The sequence below is a fragment of the Lygodium microphyllum genome, unplaced genomic scaffold, assembly GCF_053477565.2.
Source record: "Lygodium microphyllum isolate KBCC unplaced genomic scaffold, Lygodium_microphyllum_v1.1.10 scaffold_32, whole genome shotgun sequence".
NCBI lineage: Eukaryota > Viridiplantae > Streptophyta > Polypodiopsida > Schizaeales > Lygodiaceae > Lygodium > Lygodium microphyllum.
The window spans coordinates 3,243,677-3,257,728 of record NW_028229515.1 but is presented as its reverse complement, the minus strand read 5'-3'; the positions used below and the strand labels follow the sequence as shown (position 1 = coordinate 3,257,728).

General features: G+C 42.2%; 1 pseudogene; it reads left to right on the top strand.

The window, feature by feature from the left end:
* Positions 1-9,329: 9,329 nt before the first annotated feature.
* LOC148009232 (CDPK-related kinase 3 pseudogene) lies at positions 9,330-10,066 on the top strand (annotated as a pseudogene).
* The last annotated feature ends 3,986 nt before the right edge of the window (positions 10,067-14,052 follow it).

The window sequence follows — 14,052 nt, the reverse complement described above, 5'->3', positions numbered from 1 at the left end:
GTAACAGATGAATTGAAGCAGCTCCACTTACTTTGTAATCGCGTACAGTCTTTATCGAACACCATTGCATCATAGAAACAGAGACTACCTTGTTCTGTCTGTAATCTTCATGCCTTGGCAAAGAGTCAGATTGTGTGATTTCAATGAAGCTTTGGTTCGTAGAGATGGATGAAAGGCTTGAGCATGTATGACATTCTTCTTGTATTTCCATAGCTTCCTCTCGTGTCGATTGCCTATCATCTGCTGAGTATTATGTTTGCTGATGATCGTCACCTTTGAACTTCGTCTTCTTCACTTGTTCGTCTTCTTCTTTTCGTAGTCCTCTCCCGTCGATCTCCTCCAAGTACAGGATTCCCTCTGATTCCCCATTTCCAGCGCAGAGTACCCTCTATCACTACTCCTCCTTTCGACGTTCTGATTCCCCTTCATCACTGTAATTCCTTTGTTATGACCCATGACCTGAGTAGTGGAAAACGAGCGAATCACCAGGCCGACAACCTTGAACGAGGCATACATCAACAATTGCATGTAATCGCAAGCTCCTTTCGCAACAGACTGACAATTGCTATATTGATTTCATCCTCAACGATCATGCCCTGTTTGTGATTCCCCCTTTTTCAAATTGCAGAGCTCCTCCCTGTTTTCCATTTCCCTATTTTCTGATTAAGCCCCATTCCAAGCTAAGGTCATCATCCTTATTCTGGCGGCAAGGATATGATTCAGAATGCCACTCTGTAACACATAGAATTTTTCAGTCGTATCTTCACTCTCCTCTACTCCACGCATCCTGTGTAAGATCCATACCTTCCACACCACCCAAAATTTTTTCGTGACAATCATACGTCTTCCCTCCAAAAAGCCCCCTTTTTAAAAATAGCCCAAAAGCTTCTCCTTTTTCCCCTCAAAGCACGGCTCCTTTCATGAGCTCGAATATGCCTCCACTAAATATGAAACACTAGAACCCAAAAAAAAAAGACATGTCCCAACAAGTGCCTTAGATGTTGCACAAAGCAAGAGCTTCATATCCTACTCACAAGGTCAAATGTCCATTCCCAGTTCCAATCTGTAAATTTGTGTGATTCCTTGGCTCATCACTATTCTCCCCTGTAATTTCCTCCAAGGATCTTCCCTTTGTTTCAAGGACAAGAAAAGTGAAAAAGAAACCCAGCCCATTGCAGTATTTGCTATTCACAGCAATAAGATTGATTGTGTACAGATTTGAGAAAATGCCCTCCTCTTACATCTGTTTATATAGTTGTAATGTCTTCTCTCCTTGACCCTGCCTGAAAGCAACCCTTCATGCTCGCCACTATACTCATATGCAGGAAATAAATGTAATCACAACAACTAAATATGTACAAAGTACCAAATTCCATGCACAACTTTGGGGTGGTTTACACACCTCGAATGCGCAGCAATACGACAGCGAGCTTCTTATTTGGCCAGTTTTTGCCCTTTTCTGGGAGGCATGTTGTCTAGCTGGGGGAAGAAAAAGCAAGAAAAACACGAGGCTCTGGAAGGAGAGAAATTTTCTATGGGGGAAAGATCTCATTCTAGTTTGAGACGGAGCCCATCACATCGCAGCCATGAAAAACCCGCAATTCTACATCCTCTGACAGGGTGTTTTCTCCCTCGCGCAGAGGTCACAGTGGCAACAGTAGTTTGATCGAAAGAGGAGGATGCAGAACTTCACTGGAGTATGGAAGAATTATAAGTTGCAATTAAAGAGCGTGAGGTATCCGACAAGCTATGGAAATACAAGAAGAATGTCATACAAGCTCAAGCCTTTCATCCAACTCTACGAAAGCAATCCTTCGAATCTTCAGGATCCTTCTCTGCGCTTCTTCCAGAACTTTCTCGAGAAGCTTGATGCAAAAGTACTACCAGTTGCTTACTCCAAATTGAGTTCTGCTCTGCACAACGATTTAAAGCTCACAAGTTGCTAAATCACAGCAATAAGGATGGATTCAGCTCTCCTTTGGAGTTCAGTACCGCCGCTTGTGCCAATCCTTCCTTTGTTGATGGTGTTGCTTCAAAGGGAATACACAATACAGCTTCCCTCTCCCTCAGAATTTTCTTGCCCGAGTATGCTCTTCCACAGGAATATGGACACACATACTTATTTGGACACCTGCCCAAGGTTTTCAAGACTGTGAACTAAATATAATGCAGGGATTCAGCACAAGAGCTCACCTGAATGCACGTCATAGCAGCTATGGTGATGCAGCTCAGGATATGGATGCACTGAGTGGCACGTAAAGAATAGGGCTTACTTCAACTCTTCAGTTTTTCTTCATGCCAGGGAGTTTTACCCAACAAAGCCACCTTCAAACATGGAATATGCAGAGAGTACTACAGAGAGTTTAAGTTATGTGCAGGATTCTTTCCTTGTTATGCATCCAGAGATTATAGTTTCTATGAGAGATGAGTAGATAGCTGAGATCACTCAGCAAGAGACAGAGTTTGCTATTGTATGTCAGCATATTGAGACATAGGCTGTGATTTTATGGTTTCCAAAGTTATTGAGGGCTGATATCTATCAGCGAAAGAGTTGAGGACTGATATATATTGGTCAAGAGTTTCAGAGATTGTCGAAATATTTAGCTGATTGAATAGTAGATTCTGCAGATTTTTTTGGCACAATATTAGTGCTTTTGCTGCTCACAAATCCTCTCATCTTGCTTATTTGTATGATTGATCTTCTATCCTGAAATTAATCAAGGTCCTTTGTGGTCGCGACTTTGCTTTCATTCTACCGTTCCAGCTGCGTCTACTTCAGCTCCATCAATGACTGCTGCGACAAGTACTTCAACGGAGGATCTAAAGCAGATTTTGCAGATTATGTCCATGTATATGCAGCTCCAAAATCAGCAAACACAATTGTATATGTAGCAGCAACAACAATTGCATCAATAGCAGTTGTCTCGGCAAAGGCAACTCTATTTGGAGCAGGAGAATGCAAACAGCGCGACTAAGGCTATTGAAGCAGTTGAGAATGAGAAGAAGCTATTTGACGGGCGTAATGTTTCAGCATATTTGAAGACATATGAGATCAAGATGGGGTTTTTTGGAGTTCCTGCTGGACTTATGAGTAAGTACTTCCTTCGTCTTGTCACACCTGCTTTGAGGACAAAAGTGACTGATCTTTTTATTCAAAATACACATTGGCAAGATTTTAAGAAGGCCCTGAAAGAAGAATACTTCCTTGAGGACTTTGGTATGGCTACTCGGCGGTCATTCCGAGAGTGGGTCTACATGCCAAACAAAGGTCTCGCTGCTTCGGAGTTGATTCGAGAATTTGAAGAGAGGTATAGTCAGCTTGATGCCATTGAACAAAGAGCATTGGATGTTGAAAAAGTTGAGCTTTTCTTGCAAGCTGCAGATCCTGCTCTTCAAGAAGAATTGGGTGAGCTTCTTGAAGATCGCACGAAGCCTATGGGTCTTAAAACTGATTGGCAGGATGCTCAGGATGCAGTCTCGACTTTGACCAAGAGGAGGATATGGAAGACTCGCCTACAGAATGGTTCCATGACACCTACACCATCATCAGCTCCTATGCCTACTTCTATCCCTGTTATTTCTTCTCCTCTTCAGCCAATTTCTTGGCCTATGCCAGTGCCTACTGTTTCCACTCCACCTATTCCTCCTGTTCCACGACCGATGCCTACACCTTCTGCTCCAAAACCATCCGCTCCATCGGTGCCTACCTCTCTTGATGACATAATCAAAGGCATCACAGATTTGACACTGGAGTCAGTCAAAGCGGAGTTGGTGGGAAAGTTGAAGGAGCAATTTGCTTCGACTGCGCCTACTACTTCTTGTAGCGCTCCTACTGCACCTAGGAGTGCTCCTAGTGCACCTAGGAGAGATCGGAGATGTATTTGGTGTGATAGTACGGACCATCAGCATTGCAGGGATTGTGACTCTTTCCAGGATGCAAGGAGGCAGAATTTGGTATATTGGGGGCAAGATGGTAAGATTTGGTTGATTGAGACAGGAGCTCCACTTGCTACCAACTTTGGTAAAAGTGGAATGAAGAAGTTAGTGGAGGACATGGCTGCGCGTACTTCTTATGTGACAACTAGAGGTGATGCTTCTACATATGGAGTTCAGATTGAGAAGGGTTCAGAGACTCAGTCAGCGCTATGGACTTATGCTATGGAGACTGCAAACAAGGGAAAAATTCAGCAAACTGTTTTGACTAGCGCAGGCTCTAGCATCAGATCAGAGACAGGTTGGGACTCGCCTGTTGACAGGTACTCTATTTATGCTTATTTGGCTAAATCTCATGGTGCAGATGTACTTGTTGAGGAGAAGCGTAAGAGGGATGAAGAAAATCCAAGTGCAGCTAAGAAGACTAGAGGGGGTGAGTTTGTTACTCCACCTACTGCAAGACCGTCTTCAAGACCAGGGCCAGATCGACAGATGGAGGATGCTCAAAAGAGAGAAAAGAGGCAAGAGCCTAGGGAGAGAAATCAGCCAGGATTCAGATTGATGTCCGATATTGAGACATCTACAGACATGAAGAAAATCTTTAATGATAAGATACTTGGTAGTGAGGTGACTTTCACTATTTCTGAGATTTTGGGCATCTCAAAAAGAGAGTTTCAGGATCAGTTTCAGGAGGTCCTGAAGAGGAAAAGGCATGCATTGTCTACCACTGATACACAGGGAGTTTTGATTGGGGAGTTGGATGAAGATGAGGATGAGGTTATGGTTGATAATGCTTATGTTTTTCCGCAGGTAGAGAAGAGGGTTCAGCCTATGCATTATGCTGAAATTGATGAGCCTGTCATGATACCGCGTAGTCATTTTTCGCGGAGCCATTTGGCTAGGGCAACTACAGAGACAATGGTAAAGATTGGAGAGAAACAGGTGCCTTATGTTGCATTGGTTGATCATGGTTCAGAGATTAATCTCATAGTTCGTGGAGTTTATGAGAGTAACAGATGGCCTATGGATGTAGAGCATGGGTGGCATATGAGAGCCGCCAATAACACTGCAGGTGATTTATATGCTGCTTGTCCTAGTGTCAGGGTTTCTATTGGTGATGTAGAGGAGGATTTTCATTTCTTTATGTAGGATTCATGCTCTTATCCCATAATTCTTGGTCAGTCATTCATTACAGAGATGCGCATGGAAACAAAGGTCATGGATGATGGATCTGCTTATGCATGGATTCGCAGTAAAGATGGTATGAGAGCAATTCAGTTTATGACTGTATGTGTGAACCATGTTAGAAACAGAGATACTCTCAGAGATGCACCTTTGCCCACTGTGAGGGATTCGGGTTTTCATTAGGTACCATCGTTTCGCGAGACGATAGTGGTACAGAGGAGAGGAGATTGGAGTTCTCGCCTCCTAGCAGTAGTGTTTTCTCCTCCGGGTTTGTTGGGATTTCAGCAAACAGTTCGATGAGTTATCAGAAGACTTCTAGGTTGCCTACACCTGCCAGGCAGTATATATGCAGGAAGGAGAAAATTTTGAAAAATGCAGGAATTTTGGAGAATGATGAGCACATAGATGGGATGTATGACAGTGTGATTTGTGCAGATACGATGACAGAGATGGGAGATATGCTGAAAACTAATATGCTGAATTGTCACGGTAATGTATTAGTGCAATCCCTGGACATGTTTCATGAAATTGCAGATTTTATGTCACAGATTGAGTCAGAGGCTGAGGTAACTCAGCAAAGAGTGTTGAGTGCTGAAGAAATTCAGCAAACAGAGTTTCCAGCTGGTTATGATCAGCTTTCAGAGAGACAGAGGCCTGAAAATTTTCAGCCAACAGAGTTTACTACTAAAATATTTCAGCATTCAGAGTTTGGGGCTGTTTCTATGCAGTCCATAGAGCAGAGGGCTGAGAATATTCAGCCATTGGAGTGCAGAATTGCTAATTTACAGCAAGGTTTATGTAATGTAGAAGAGCATAATGAAGCCAGGGTTGACACGAAATACAAAACTGTGGATAAGAAGGTGAAGTCGGTTGCTGTACCGCTTCCACCTGACAGTGATCAGCAAATAGAGAGGGCTGCTAAACATCAAATTTTGAGAAATCCAGAGCATATTGGTCATAAATTTTCAGCAGAGACTCTTGCTGAATTGAAAATTGGAAATGGTGATTTCTTACTACCCATAGAGAAGCAATGCTTTCAGGATATGCTTGAGCGACATGAAAGGGGATTTGCTTTTTTCTCGCATGAGATTGGATGTGTGAATCCTGATATTGTTGCTCCTATGGTCATTTTTACTATTCCTCATATCCCATGGAATCTTCGACCTATTCCAGTGCCTAAAGCACACTTGCCAAAGCTGATTGATTTATTGAATGAGAAAATCAGGATGGGAATCCTTGGGCCTTCATCTGCACCATACTCGAACAGGTGGTTTACAGTTCCAAAGAAGAATGGTACTCTCCGATTTATTTAGGACATGCAGCCAGTGAACAGAGTTACTATCAAGAATATTGGTATAGGTCCAATTGTGGATGAGTTTGCAGAGGCATTTGCTGGACGTGCCATCTATTCTTTGGGTGATTTGTATTCAGGATATGATCAGTTTCAGCTGGCTTTGGAAAGCAGGGACATAACCACCATGAGAACTCCTATTGGGCTTGTCAGGATGTGTACCTTGCCTCAAGGTGCCACTAATTCTGTTGCGCATATGATGAATGCCATGCATAAGGTCCTTCGTGATTACATACCTCAGCTTATTATGCCTTTCTTGGATGATGTGCCCATTAAGGGGTGTGCAGAAGAATAGAAGAATGAGAGTCTAAATGAGTAGGGATGCAAATACTTTGTGGCTGATCATATTTCAACATGTGAGAAGATTTTGGCCAGGTTAGAAGAAGTGAACTTGACACTTTCAGGGCAAAAATCTGTTTTTGGAGTGAATGAGGTTGTCATTGTTGGGCATATGTGTGGATATTATGGCAGAAAACCCTCGCCTGATAAGGTGAATGCTATAGGCAAGATTGCAGAGTATTGTTCTACTACTTCAGAGGTACGGAGATTCATTGGTGCTTGTGTGTTTTATATGATTTGGATACCTCATTTTGCACACATAGCAGATTGTTTGTATCAGCTGCTTCGAAAGGGGCAGAAATTCTATTGGGATGAGAGCCACACTAGAGCCATGCGGAAATTGAAGAAGTTATTGTAGAATGCTCCTACTCTTAGGAAAGCGGATTATAATTGTGAAAGGCCTATTGTATTCACAGTTGACACTAGTCCAATTGGCATAGGTTGGGCTGTGGGTCAAGATGATGCAGATGGAAATAGGTATGCTATTCGGTTTGGGGCGAAAGTCCTAAACGAGAGACAGAGGAGATATCCGCAAATCAAGAGGGAGTTATTGGGGATTTTCACGGCTCTCAAATGTGACAAGGAGTACTTTATTAGAGCTTCAGTTGTGGTAGAGACAGATTGCTTGCCATTGATTGGTATGATCATGAGTTGCTCTACTCCGGATATAGCTATGTTGAGATGGATTGCATACATCAAGTCATTAAATCCGGAATTTAAACACATAGCAAGGAAGGATAATCCAGTGGCAGATATGTTGTCTAGAGCCAGATATGATGATGAGGAGACTCTACTTGCAGAAGAGGATGATGCAGAAATTTCAGCCACTATGGTTGATCATGTTTGTCATGTCTATGATATTGTGGCTTTCACAGAAGAACTCTATGTTGGAGATTGGTTGCAGATTGGCAGGTACCTTAGTACACTAAGCAAAAGAGATGAATGGACAGATGAAGAGTTCAAGAAGATCAGAAGGAAAGCCTATGGTTATTTTCTCAAGGACGGATTTCTTTGGAAGCATCCGAAGAAAAGAGGCGCATTACCTTTGCGGGTTGTCTACGATAGAGAGACACGCTTACAGGTGATGAGGGAGTTTCATGAGAGACCTTGGGCTGGTCATAGAGGAGTGTGGGCTACTTATGAGAAAATCAAGGAGAAATATTGGTGGAAAGGCATGTATAGAGATGTTTCTCACTTTGTTGAGACTTGCAGAGACAGCCAGATATATTCAATAGTGCGTCATCAAGATGAGCTTCATCCGACCTATCCGCTATGCATTCATTATAAGTGGGTAGTTGATTTGGTTACCATGCCTATGGGTCTATGGCAGATGAGATACATTGTTTTGGCTAGAGAGCATCTTACTAATCATGTTGAGGGCAGATCTTTGAGAACGAAGACCACTAGTGCAGTGTGTAAGTTCTTATTGGAGGAAATTTTCTGCAGGTATGGTTGTGTGGGTAAGATCACTGCGGATCGTGGTGAATTGGATGCAGATGAAGCTAGGGAGTTTTTCTCTCAGCTAGGAATCAAGTTGGCTCTAACAACAGCATACAATCCAGAGGGAAATGGGAAGAGTGAAAGAGGGCATCCGCCAATAGTGAAAGCATTAGCCAAAGCATGCAGAGGATGGATTGGAGAATGGCTGAGACTTCTACCATTTGCTTTATGGGCTGATCGTACGACTCATAGTGTTACCACAGGATATATGCCTGCACAGTTGATGTATGGTCAGAAACCTGTTATGCCGATTGAGACTTGTGCTTTGACTTGGTCAGTTTTACCTTGGCAGGAGGATTTGACGAGAGAAGAGCTCTTAGCTCTTCGGATTCGACAGTTGGAGAGGAGACCTGAGGATATTCAGCTAGCTATTGACAGCTTGAAGGTTGCTAGACTAAGAAATAAGGACAGGTTTGATAGCAAGCATCGCTTGCGGCCTAGAGCAATAGAAGAGGGAGATTGGGTATTGGTCTTTGATAGCAGCCTTGAAAATCAGCATACTGCACTTCGGAAGATGGTGAAAAGATGGTTTGGGCCATACATAGTCAAACATGTCTTTGATAATGCAACATATGAGCTGACAGAATTGGATGGGACAGTGCTTAGAGTGCCTATTGCTGGAAAAAGAATCAAGATTTTCAAGAAAAGAGATGATGAGGAATATGTATTGGAAGAATTTTCAAGAGAAGAGCAACGAGAAGAAATTCCAATGGAAGAAACAGATGATATGACACCGGAAATGCATAATGAAGAGATTGATCTGTTTGTGGATCTTGATGATAATGATCATGGGTAGTTGGCCCATCCGGAGGATGCGCAGGATTAGAGGGGGTGGATGTCGTATTGCTGCGCATTCGAGGTGTGTAAACCACCCAAAAGTCGTGTGTGTGATTTGATACTTTGTACATACTTAGTTGTTATGTTTGCTCTTTCATTCTATGCTGAAGACGGAGAAGAATAAGGAATTTTGGTAGACTGGTAACTCGAGATGCAATCTCATGGGCTACACCTATTTCAAGAAATGTTGATGGAACTTTGCGAGGGAGGAGAGCTGTTGAATCGCATTCTCTCACGGGGCGGAAGATACTCTGAGGAGGATGCAAAAGTTATTGTGGTTCAAATTTTGAACATAGTATCCTTCTGCCACTTGCAAGGTGTTGTTCATCGGGATCTGAAGCCAGAGAATTTTCTTTTCACAATGAAGGATGAAGCTGCACCAATGAAGGCTATTGATTTCGGTCTGTCGGATTTTGTCAAGCCAAAGGAGAGACTTAATGACATCGTGGGAAGTGCCTACTATGTTGCACCTGAAGTTCTTCATCGATCATATAGCACAGAGGCTGATGTTTGGAGCATTGGAGTTATTACTTATATTCTTCTTTGTGGAAGTCGGCCTTTTTGGGCTCGCACTGAGTCGGGGATATTTCAGGCTGTGATCCGTGCTGATCCCAGTTTTGATGAGATGCCTTGCACCCCTGGCTTCGTGGAGATAATAAGATTCCTTTGGATATATTGGTCTACAAGTTGGTGAAAGCTTATCTCCGATCGTCACCTTTGAAACGAGCAGCTTTAAAGGCTTTGTCCAGGACTCTTACAGAAGATGAGTTGGTTTATCTTCGTGCCCAGTATACCCTGCTAGAACCTAATAAGGATGGGCGTGTCACTCTTGAGAACTTCCGACAGGCTTTTCTGAGAAATGCTTTTCTGAGGCTATTGTGGGAAAAAAGGAGAGCTTTATTGGCCGTTTTGCTTTTCTGAGGACAGGGAGGGAGAGCCTTTGAATTTCAAAAGGATGGTCATGTGCTGAAATGGCTCAGCCTTGGTGACGTGAGGCATGAAACCAGAGCCAAGACAACATGGGACTGGATTGATCATGGGGATAAGCTTCATTGACTATGCATCAAACTTGCTCATTATGCACAGCGAGCTTCTTATTTGGCCAGTTTTTACGCTTTTCTAGGAGGCGTGTTGTCTAGCTGGGGGAAGAAAAAGCAAGAAAAACAGAAGGCTCTGGAAGGAGAGAAATTTTCTATGGGGGAAAGATCTCATTCTAGTTTGAGACGGAGCCCATCACATCGCAGCCATGATAAACCCGCAATTCTACATCCTTTGACAGGGTGTTTTCTCCCTCGCGCAGAGGTCACAGTGGCAACAGTAGTTTGATCGAAAGAGGAGGCTGCAGAACTTCACTGGAGTATGGAAGAATTATAAGTTGCAATTAAAGAGCATGAGGTATCTGACAAGCTATGGAAATACAAGAAGAATGTCATACAAGCTCAAGCCTTTCATCCAACTCTACGAAAGCAATCCTTCGAATCTTCAGGATCCTTCTCTGCGCTTCTTCCAGAACTACCTCGAGAAGCTTGATGCAAAACTACTACCAGCTGCTTACTCCAAATCGAGTTCTGCTCTACACAACGATTTAAAGCTCACAGGTTGCTAAATCACATCAATAAGGATGGATTCAGCTCTCCTTTGGAGTTCAGTACCGCCGCTTGTGCCAATCCTTCCTTTGTTGATGGTTTTGCTTCAAAGGGAATACACAATACAGCTTCCCTCTCCCTCAGAATTTTCTTGCCCGAGTATGCTCTTCCAGAGGAATATGGACACACAGGCTTATTTGGACACCTACCCAAGGTTTTCAAGACTGTGAACTAAATATAATGTAGGGATTCAGCACAAGAGCTCACCTGAATGCATGTCATAGCAGCTATGGTGATGCAGCTCAGGATATGGATGCACTGAGTGGCACGTAAAGAATAAGGCTTACTTCAACTCTTCAGTTTTTGCTTCATGCCAGGGAGTTTTAGCCAACAAAGCCACCTTCAAACATGGAATATGCAGAGAGTACTAGAGAGAGTTTAAGTTATGTGCATGATTCTTTCCTTGTTATGCATCCAAAGATTATAGTTTCTATGAGAGATGAGTAGATAGTTGAGATCACTCAGCAAGAGACAGAGTTTGCTATTGTATGTCAGCATATTGAGACATAGGCTGTGATTTTATGGTTTCCAAAGTTATTGAGGGCTGATATCTATCAGCGAAAGAGTTGAGGATTGATATATATTGGTCAAGAGTTTCAGAGATTGTCGAAATATTTAGCTGATTGAATAGTGGATTCTGCAGATTTTTCTGGCACAATATTAGTGCTTTTGCTGCTCACAAATCCTCTCATCTTGCTTATTTGTATGATTGATCTTCTATCCTGAAATTAATCAAGGTCCTTTGTGGTCGCGACTTTGCTTTCAAAAACCCTTCGACAACGCTTAAGTGTGAAGCATCCCCATGAAAAAATTTGAAGAAGAACCACGATCAGCTCTTGGAAAAGTCTTTGTCTTCATCTTCAATCTTTGATCTTCATTTTCTTCTTAGATCTCTAAAATGCCATGGGACATAGAAGGAAATAGCACACAAAAACAAAACACACAGCTAGGACATAATTGCCTAGGTCACAAGCACATAAAATAAAACCACAAGCAAAACCCGAAAGATAGGGTTCTTCAATAAATTTGCATACAAGAGCAACTTCACACTTAGGATAGAAATGAAAAACAACCACATCATAAAGCTCATAAGGAAAACCCGAAAAAGATATAATTGTAATGCATACCCTCACAAAAGATATGACCATGAGGTATTCCACCCATGGAGAGGAAAGGAGAGATAAATTGTACTAAAATTGAAAAAGAAAACAACAAGAGGGAGAATGGTTTTGGTAAAAATAAAAGGTTGCATTAAGGGTAACAAAAGATATGCATATAAACCACCCATGAGAATTTTTTTATAAAGGTTAATAATTAACGTTTCTTTTGTTGATTTTTAAAATGTTTCTTAGTTACATGAAGATAAGAAAGTTGCTTGTGGTGATGAGATGACACAAATAATTGGAAGCACAAAATAATAGCCGAAGATGCCAAGATTAGATAGCCAACGATTGGCCATGGACTGCCGCTTGAACACGAGGTGTAGGAGCATTGGTCCTATTCGATATGATGGCACTATTGTAGGTAGTACTATGTGAATCAATTGGAGGAGGGCTTGTAGAATTAGCGACAGTTTGGAGCCTTTTTTACCATAGCAGAGATCGTTGAAGCTGCGGCAACGCAGCTGCTCGGGGCTATCAATGAGTTGATGAAGGAGGCACGAAGCTCGAGAGTCCACCAAGAAAGTAGCACGGTGGCACATCTAGGGCACGGGTCAAAAGATAGCTAATAGGCACATGGATGCATAGAAGGGAGTAGTGGATATGGTGGACCAATGAGGCTGGCGGAAGGTAAGGGAATGGCCAAGATAGAGGAAGAAGGTACTAGAAGGGAAGAATAGTGGGCGTGAGGACTATGTGATGAAAAAGAATAAGGCATGTATGTCAGATCTAACAGAGGCTCAACAGTCCAAGAACTTCACCCTCTTCTTGTTCTCCATATGCTTACAATGGAATCAAACGTTGATCCCCATATTCTCCAATCTTGAAAATCCAACATGAAACCTTCCACAATGCACCCTTCTTTTCTCAAAATGTAGCCAAGAAAGATAGCTTCCCATGGCCAAACTGTAGCTACAAACTCTTTCTCTTGCAAGCTTCATAATCACCTCTTGATTCTCGGCCAGTGCACCAAATGAAGAGCACCTTGCCACGGCACAAATCAAACCACGAACCAGCTAGGTAGAGGCTGCAAGCACACTTGCTGGCTACAAAAACCTGCAAGAAAACTCTCATCCTCACCAAGAATCCATATCCTCAAAACACACAAGAGGAAGGCACACAAGAAATTGGACAATTCTTCCATCCTCACCCTCTTCCTCTTCCTCACTCTCCATTAGATTTGACAAAGGAGCACAAGAGAGAAAATCAAGAACAAGAAAGATGAGAGTTGTGCCAAAATGAGAGAGGGAGAAATGAACCATGAGAGGAGAGGATAAAGGAAGAGAGAGGGTGTAACCACCTCAACCTCCCACCTCCCCAAATCCCACGGCTGCAACTACCCTTTTCCTTTTCTTGCATTATAAAATTCAAATTTGCATACATGGACTAAGGTCTAAGGACTTTTCATTTTTAGCATGAGACAAAAGGGTTTGACCTTTCCTTTTCCTAACAATATTTTATAGAGTGTCTCTTTTGGACTACACATTTTACATTGCTTCATATTTGATTTTTTACAAAGGGGTACAAAAGCAAAGTGCCAATTTGCAAAGGATGTTTCCATGTTTAGCACATTTTGGTGCCTTTATTTGCACTGATTTGCCAGACATCACTTAGTGATGATTCTTGTGGGTGGCAAGGGTGAGAACCGCACAGTGCCAATTGTGGCTATAATAATGTTCCATATTGGTATTAGATAGTAGCCCTCTATTATAGAAATGAGCATAATTTTGGTGCTATATTCTCAAACCAAATGTCTATTCTATGATCAAGAAGAGTGCACAATGAAAGTAGAGAACATTATCTAGGTTTTAAAATAAAAGGTGATGGAAGGAGACAAAAAAATCCATATGCATCACATTAGGGACAACATTGCTACACTAGTTACAATTTACAAGCACAAGGCTTGTTATAACAACTATGAGGGTGCTTCTTCCTTATCTTAGAAAAGATCTATAACAAGGCACAATCACCTAGATATTTTACCATTGCATTAGCCATCTTGAGATAGCTTCTACCTTGCCAACTCCTCAAGTATCACTATGTAGGCTATCAACTACATCCTTGGCTATCCTTATGACCATACTTGCTCCCTCAATAGTAT